Genomic DNA, 7,082 nt, shown 5'->3' with positions numbered 1-7,082 from the left:
GCCGCGGCGCCCCGAGGCCGCCGGCCGGCGTGCCTCCCCCCGCGGCCGGGCGTTGGTACATCCCGCGCGCGAGCAGACTATGTAGGGAGCTCTCGGGTGACTCACCCGCCACTGGGACTGGGGGAACGGGGTCGGGAGCCCCCCCACCCCAATCCTCTCTGGAACCGGGGGCTCTGCCTGGGGCGCAGCGGGCATCTTCGAATCTCAGTCCTCTACCAAACCCGTCTCCAGCTGAATCGGCCCTGGGGGGACTGTCAGGAGGCAAAGAAGGAGGGTCACAAGGAGATCCCTTCGTGGGCTGTGCTTTCTCTAGTGATGGCGGGGAAGGCCGCCCTTCCTCCAGCATCCTAGGGTTGGTGTCTTCCTGCTCCTCTGGGGTAATTACAGCCCTGCATGGCTGCTTTACTAAGGTCTCTAATCTTCTGGGTCCCTCTCAGCCCCAAACTGGGTGGTCCAGGCTCTGAATCCCTTCCACCCCCTTCACAAGACCCCCCCCCCCATATCCCCTGAGAGATTTTCTTCTCCGATGATGAGGAGAGGGGTGGACAGCGAGCATCTCCTGACTCCTTTACCCCAAAGTATCCTTGCTTCCCAGTCCACTGGAGTGTGCTCCTCCATTCCACCCTGGTGCCAGCTGAGGTGAGGGCCTCCGGCCAAGTCAGGCCCAGCGTGGGGCAGAGGGGGAGCTTGCTGGGAAGGTGGATCGATGGTGGTGGGGGTGCTACTGCTGCAGGGACTGGCTAGAGGGAGCCAAGAGGAGGGGCAGCTGGGCTCTGCCCAGCCTGGCCCTGCCCTTTGTCCTGGTCTTCCAGAAGGTCAGTTCTCTACTTTTTTCATTGTCCAAAGATTAGCCCCCCCCTCCTCAGACTATCCCCCTGTTCCTGCCCCCTCTTCTTTCCCACCAGAGTCTCCTTCCTTTTGAGTAGCTCCCCAGAGTGTACCTATTTGAAGGGGGAAGGGGAGGAGCAAAAAGGGTGGGGTCGGGGCTGGGAAGGTGGCTCAGTGGTAGAGCGCTTGCTTTGCAATCCTGAGGCCCTGGGTTTGATTCCTCAGCACCACATAAGCAAAAAGAAAAAAGCCAGAAGTGGTGCTGTGGCTCAACTGGTAGAGCGCTAGCCTTGAGCTGAAGAGCTGAGGGACAGCGCCCAGACCCAGAGTTCAGGCCCTGCGACTGGACCCAAAAAAAAAAAAGGGTGGGGTCTCAGACAACCTGGGAGCAGCCCATTCTGGGACCCTCTTCGGAGGACTTGGGAAAAGTGACATTAGGAAAGGCTGGTCATACAAAGTCTGCGACTAGAGCTGGTACCCTTCAGCTAGTGACAACTTTTCTTACATACAGTTTGTTTGCCAGTAAAATCAAGAAGATAGAGTGCCATGAGGCATAATGGGATCACTGAAGACGAAATAGGACAATGCTGATGGAGTGCTTTGCACGAAACCTGGCACGGAAGAAGTATCAATAAATACGATGATAATGATACAAACAGGTTTCAAATGTAAAGGAGTATGGGGATGGAGAGCTGATGACCACATTTGTTGGTCATCTCATCTGTGGGATGAGTGGGCCATGTAGATGATGGAGTCCATGACTGCCCTTTGTGAGGTCAGAGACCTCAGGCCCTGCATCTTCCAGAACTGAATGGAGGCCCACACTGCATCTGGCAGGCATAAGGGTAGACTCTGGACAATTCAGAAACAGAACCCAGTGAAGAGAAAGCCCTCTGCAATGGTTCGTTTCCTACCTCTCATCCCTGGTTTGCAGGTTACCGCAGGGGTGAAGATGGGTAAATGGGAAAGGTGAGACACCCACTTTGGCCTGAGCTCAGGAATAGTGGAAGGGGGGGACAACTGGTAGCTAAAAATGAAAAGAGAGAGAGCTGAGCATGGAAGCGCATAGGGAGATGGAGATAGGAAGATAAGCGTCTGAGGCAAGTCTGGGCAAAATCATAAGATCCTATCTGAAAAACAAAATTAAAGTGACTGAAGTATGGGCAAGTGGTAGAAGTTTGCTTATTAAACAGGAACAAACAGGAAATTAATGCCACATACATACATAAATATGTTTATCCACACATCTATAACATATACTACATAGACATACTACATATATACATACATACACATGTAAAATGAAATGGTCTATATAGGATGACTTAAATGCCACTTGCAGAAGTAGATTCTGCTGAGAAGCTGTTGGACACCAAGAAGTTCTTCAGTAGGAAAAGACTTTAGAACTGGAGTGTGTGTGGGGTGTGTGTGTGTGCTGGTACTCAGGCTTAGCTTTTTCCGCTCAAGGGTAACACTCTACCACTTGAGCCACACGTCTGCTTCTAGCCTTTTGGAGGTAAGAGTCTCAGGGATTTTCCTGCCTCAGCTGGTTTCAAACTGAATCCTCAGACCTCAGCCTCCTGAGTAGCTAGGATTACAGGCCTGACCCAGTGGGACTGGCTTAGAATTGGAACTTTTTTTTTTTTTTTGTCAATAGTCGGGGGTGAACTCTGGGCCTGGGCGCGGTCCCTCAGATCTTCAGCTCAAGGCTAGTGCCCTACCACTTGAGCCACAGCGCCACTTCAAGATTTTTTTTTTGCTTATGTGGTGCTGAGGAATCGAATCCAGGGCCTCATGCATGTGAGGCAAGCACTCTACCACTGAGCCACCTTCCCAGCCCCAGAATTGGAACTTTTTGATTTCATACAATTATCTGGGATTGACTTTGGGAAGCTCCCTGAGAAGAGACAGCTTATAGTATTAGAGTTCATGAGTGGTTCTCCGCCTAAGCAATTTTGCCCTCTTACCCCTGGGACATTTACCAAAGTTTAATGGCATTTTGTTTGTCACAACTCAAGGGTGCTACTAGCAGATAGTTAATGGAAGTCAGGGGTGCTGCCTAGCATCCTACAAGGCATGGTAACCCTCCCTGTACCCCAAGAATTATCAAGCATAGAATGTCAAGGTTGAGGAAGACTTCCCTCCACGATCGATTCCTATACTCTGAAAAGATGCTGGTGGTGGAAACCCGCAGGGTAGCTGGGAGTGAGACAACTGGAAAGACAAGTCTCCTAGCCAGGCCCAGTTCCAGAAGGCTTCCTGTACAGCTGACAGGCTCACAGGGAGCCTGGGGAGATGGCTTAGGGCAAGCTAGGCGAGTACAACGCCTGGGGGGTTGATACAGTTGGAGTAGACAGAGTAGACTCCTCTTCTCCGCGCCCCCCCCCACAAGATCCCAAACAGATCCCAGACCCCAGCAGCTTGGGAGGTCTGACAATAGTGTCTTAGAGTTGGGGGCTGGATCATACTGCCTGCAGGCTTCACGTGGCCCACAGGGAAGGTGCACAGTGGAGCACTGCAATATCTCCGGCTAAAGCCTCAAAAGGATGCCCTGCCCAGTTTTAGAAAAATCTGACACCTCCTCTATGGCCCAGGGCAACCTCCTGCTCCTCTTTTTTTTTTTTTTTTGGGTCTGGTTGTGGGGCCTGAACTCTGGGCCTGGGCACTGTCCCTCAGCTCTTCAGCTCAAGGCTAGAGCTCTAACACTTGAGCTACAGTACCACTTCCGGCTTTTTTCTTATGTGGCGCTGAGGACTCGAACCCAGGGCCTCATGCATGCAAGACAAGCACTCTACCACTGAGCCACCTTCCCAGCCCCTCCTGCTCCTCTTTAGAAATAAGCTCACCAAGAAGCTGGGGAAGGTCCCTGGGAGAGGAACAGACCTAGATCCCTAGAGGAACAGACCTGATCCCCCAGGAGGAGGCCTGAGTACAAGGGACACTTTACAGCTTTCTAAATTTGGTGGGATGGGATCCAGGGTGAACCTGATAGAGAGCAAAAGGAAATTACTGGGAGATTTGACTCAGTGATTACAATCTCAGGATGGAGGCTCTGGGTGCCGCCTCCACACGCATGAAGTAGGAAGTAGGAGGAGTCTAATGGGGACACCAGAAAGAACAGAACAGAGGTCAGAACTCACTCTCCCACCCCACCCCCAACCCCCAGGCAGCAACCAGAAGAAAGGGTCTCTAACCCAGATTAACTCTCCAGGAGCCATAGCCTCTCGGGCCCTCTGACCCAAGGTGGGGATGGTCCTCCAGGACAGGGGCAACACCAGCTGCCTCTTTCCCTCCAGCTCTTAGGAGGAGAAAGGACAGAGAAGGAATGGAGCCAGGAGGAATTCAACTTCAGGAGTATAGGTTCGGCCCTTTGGGGCCTTTGTCTAGACCCCCTAATAAAGATATGACGTTTATCCAGCTGTGTTTTTGTGTTTTTTTTCCCCCTTGAGGCAGAGATGAGGATGAGGAGAGGGAGACTGGTATTCCTAAATGTCTTGGTGCCTAGAAGTGGAGGGGATGCTTGGGATTTGAGAATGATGGAAATGGTGCCAAGAACTCTCTGCATACTACTATTTAAGGAGTGTGTCTGTGTGTGTGTATGTGCACGTGTGCACATGGGCATGTACAAGCTTTTGTGCACAAGAGGGATCAAACCCAAGGGCTTGCCCTTATAAAGTATGAACCCTACTCTCCAGCCAATCTACCCCCCAAAGGCATTCAGTTTCAGTCTAAGAAAAGAGAGAGACCCTATAGATCAATAGAGAACTGCACCCTCACTCCTAATTCAGGAATTAGTTCTGAATTAGTCCCAAGAGCCCCAAAGAGAAAGCTATGCCAAGAGAGGAAGAATCTCAGAGGCTGAGGGCCAGGCAGGGAGAAGCTCCACCTCTAGTCTCTCCAGCACCGCCCAGCCTGACAACATGCTGGGTGGAGCCGGTAGCTGGCTGTGACTGTGACTCAGGTTTCTGTGGGCAGCCCAGGCAGCCGGCAGGGAGGAGCCCAGACCCACACTCAAGCTGGCCAACTGCAGCTTTCACCTCAGCTGTCCCCTCTCCTGGGAATGTAGGAGGAGGCTGGTCTTGGGAGGCCAGCAGACCCCTGCTTTCCTCTACTCCCCTCCCACCAGCCCTCCTGTGTCTTCCCAGAGCCCCCCACCTTTGGCCCTCCCTCCCCTGAAGACATGACACAAGAGAGAGAATCAGGGATCACTGACTCTACGGAGGCCCCAGAAAGTCTATGCTGCAGGCAGAAAGGGTATAATAATGATTGGTCTCACACCCTCAAAGAGGGCCTTGAGGGGAACCCTGGGCTCCTCAGCCTTCCCCCAGTCTGGCTAGCTCTTGTCTGGACAGGTTCATTGTCATGATGAAGGCTAGGGGTTAGAATGCAGCTGCTACCAGGGTGAAGGGAGGAGAGGGTGCTCAGAGTCCTTAATCCCCAGTCTAGTCCCTTCAGAAATGACCACTAAGGAGAAACAAAAGCACTGTTAGTGAGTATAACTGCAAGACTTCCCCTTAGTGATAGGTGAGGGTTCAACCAGCGCATTCCCCAGCATTTATTGGCTGTTTTAATCAGGTGGCCAGAAGAAAGAGGATCCATACTTACTTGGCCCAGTTCTTTTCTTTTTTTCGGTCATGGGGCTTGAACTCAGGGCCTGGGCGCTGTCCCTCAGCTCTCAGCTCTTCAGCTCAAGGCGAGCGCTCTACCACTTGAGCCACAGTGCCACTTCTTTTTTTCTGGTGATTTATTGGAGATAAGAGTCTCATGGACTTTCCTGCCTGGGCTGGATTTGAACTGCGATCCTTAGATCTCAGCCTCTTGAATAGATAGGATTACAGGCGTGAGCCACCAGCAGCAGGCTTAAGTGCTCAGTTCTGAAGGCACATTTCTTTTCAGCAACTGGCCTCAGATGGCAAGGCTAGGATCTGAACTTAATACTGACTGCCATCACAGCGGGTGATCGTTCTTTTCTGGGAGCCAGCCAGTATAGCTGTTCTAGGAGAGGCAAGGGGAGAAAGCAACTTTAACTTTTTTTTTTTTGGTCGGTTGTGGAGCCTGAACTCAGGGCCTAGGTAATGTCCCTTAACTCATCAGCTCAAGGCTAGCGCTCTACCACTTGAGCCATAGTGCCACTTCCGGCTTTTTCTGCTTATGTGGCGCTGAGGAATCGCATCCAGGGCCTCATGTATGCAAGGCAAGCACTCTACCACTGAGCCACCTTCCCAGCCCACAACTTGAACTTTTATCTAAAAGACTGGCTCTCTCATCAGGAGACCAAAGGTGGTAGGATGCAGGTGGTGGCTGTCTTTGGGGTTTGGGAACAGATGGCAGAGAAAGAGAAACTCACTAACAAAATGCCTGACCACTGAGTAGGTTGTTATTCAAAACTTTTTTTTTTTTTTTGGTTGGTCATGGGGCCTGAATTCTGGGCCTGGGCACCATCTCTCAGCTCTTCAGCTCAAGGCACTGTCTCTCAGCTCTTCAGCTCAAGCCACAGTGCCACTTCTGGCTTTTTTTTTTTTTTTCTCCTGTTTATGTGGTGCTAAGGAATCGAACCCAGGGCCTCATGCATGCAAGGCAAGCGCTCTACCACTGAGCCACCTTCCCAGCCCTTCAAAACATTTATAATGAAGCTAGATCTCCAAAATGAGCCATTGCGCGTTTTTGTTTGTTTTCTGGGGTGCAGTCCTAGAGCTGAACTCAGGACCTGGGTTATTGTCCCTTAGCCTCTCTGTGCTCAAGGCTAGCACTCTACCACTTGAGCCACAGCGCCACTTCCACTTTTTTTTTTTTTGAGTAGTTTATTGGAGATAAGCGTCTCAAAGACTTGAGGCTGGGAAGGTGGCTCTGTGGTAGAAGGCTGCATGAGGCCCTGGGTTCAATTCCTCAGTACCACATAAATAGAAAAAGCCCGAAGTGGCACTGTACGCTCAAGAGGTAGAGTGCTCACCTTGAGCTGAAGAGCTGAGAGACAGCGCCCAGGCCAGGTTCAAACCACACGACCGAAAAGAAGAGTCTCAGAGACTTTACTGCACGGGTGGCTTCCGACTGGGGTTCTCAAACCTTAGTCTCCTGAGTAGCTGGGATTGCAGGCGTCAGCACGGAGCTCGGCTTCGTGTTTTTTTGTTTTTTTAAGGATATCTTGGGAGATTCTGGAGTTGAATTGCAGCCACAGAGAAAGAAGTCAGTTTGAAAGCGACTTTGCAAGATCAACCCGAGAGAGAGGAATTTGGAAATCATTTCTGAGCCAGGCC

Source organism: Dipodomys ordii, unplaced genomic scaffold (genome assembly GCF_000151885.1).
Source record: "Dipodomys ordii isolate 6190 unplaced genomic scaffold, Dord_2.0 Scaffold181, whole genome shotgun sequence".
Classification (NCBI taxonomy): Eukaryota; Metazoa; Chordata; class Mammalia; order Rodentia; family Heteromyidae; genus Dipodomys; species Dipodomys ordii.
This window is presented reverse-complemented; position numbering follows the sequence as displayed.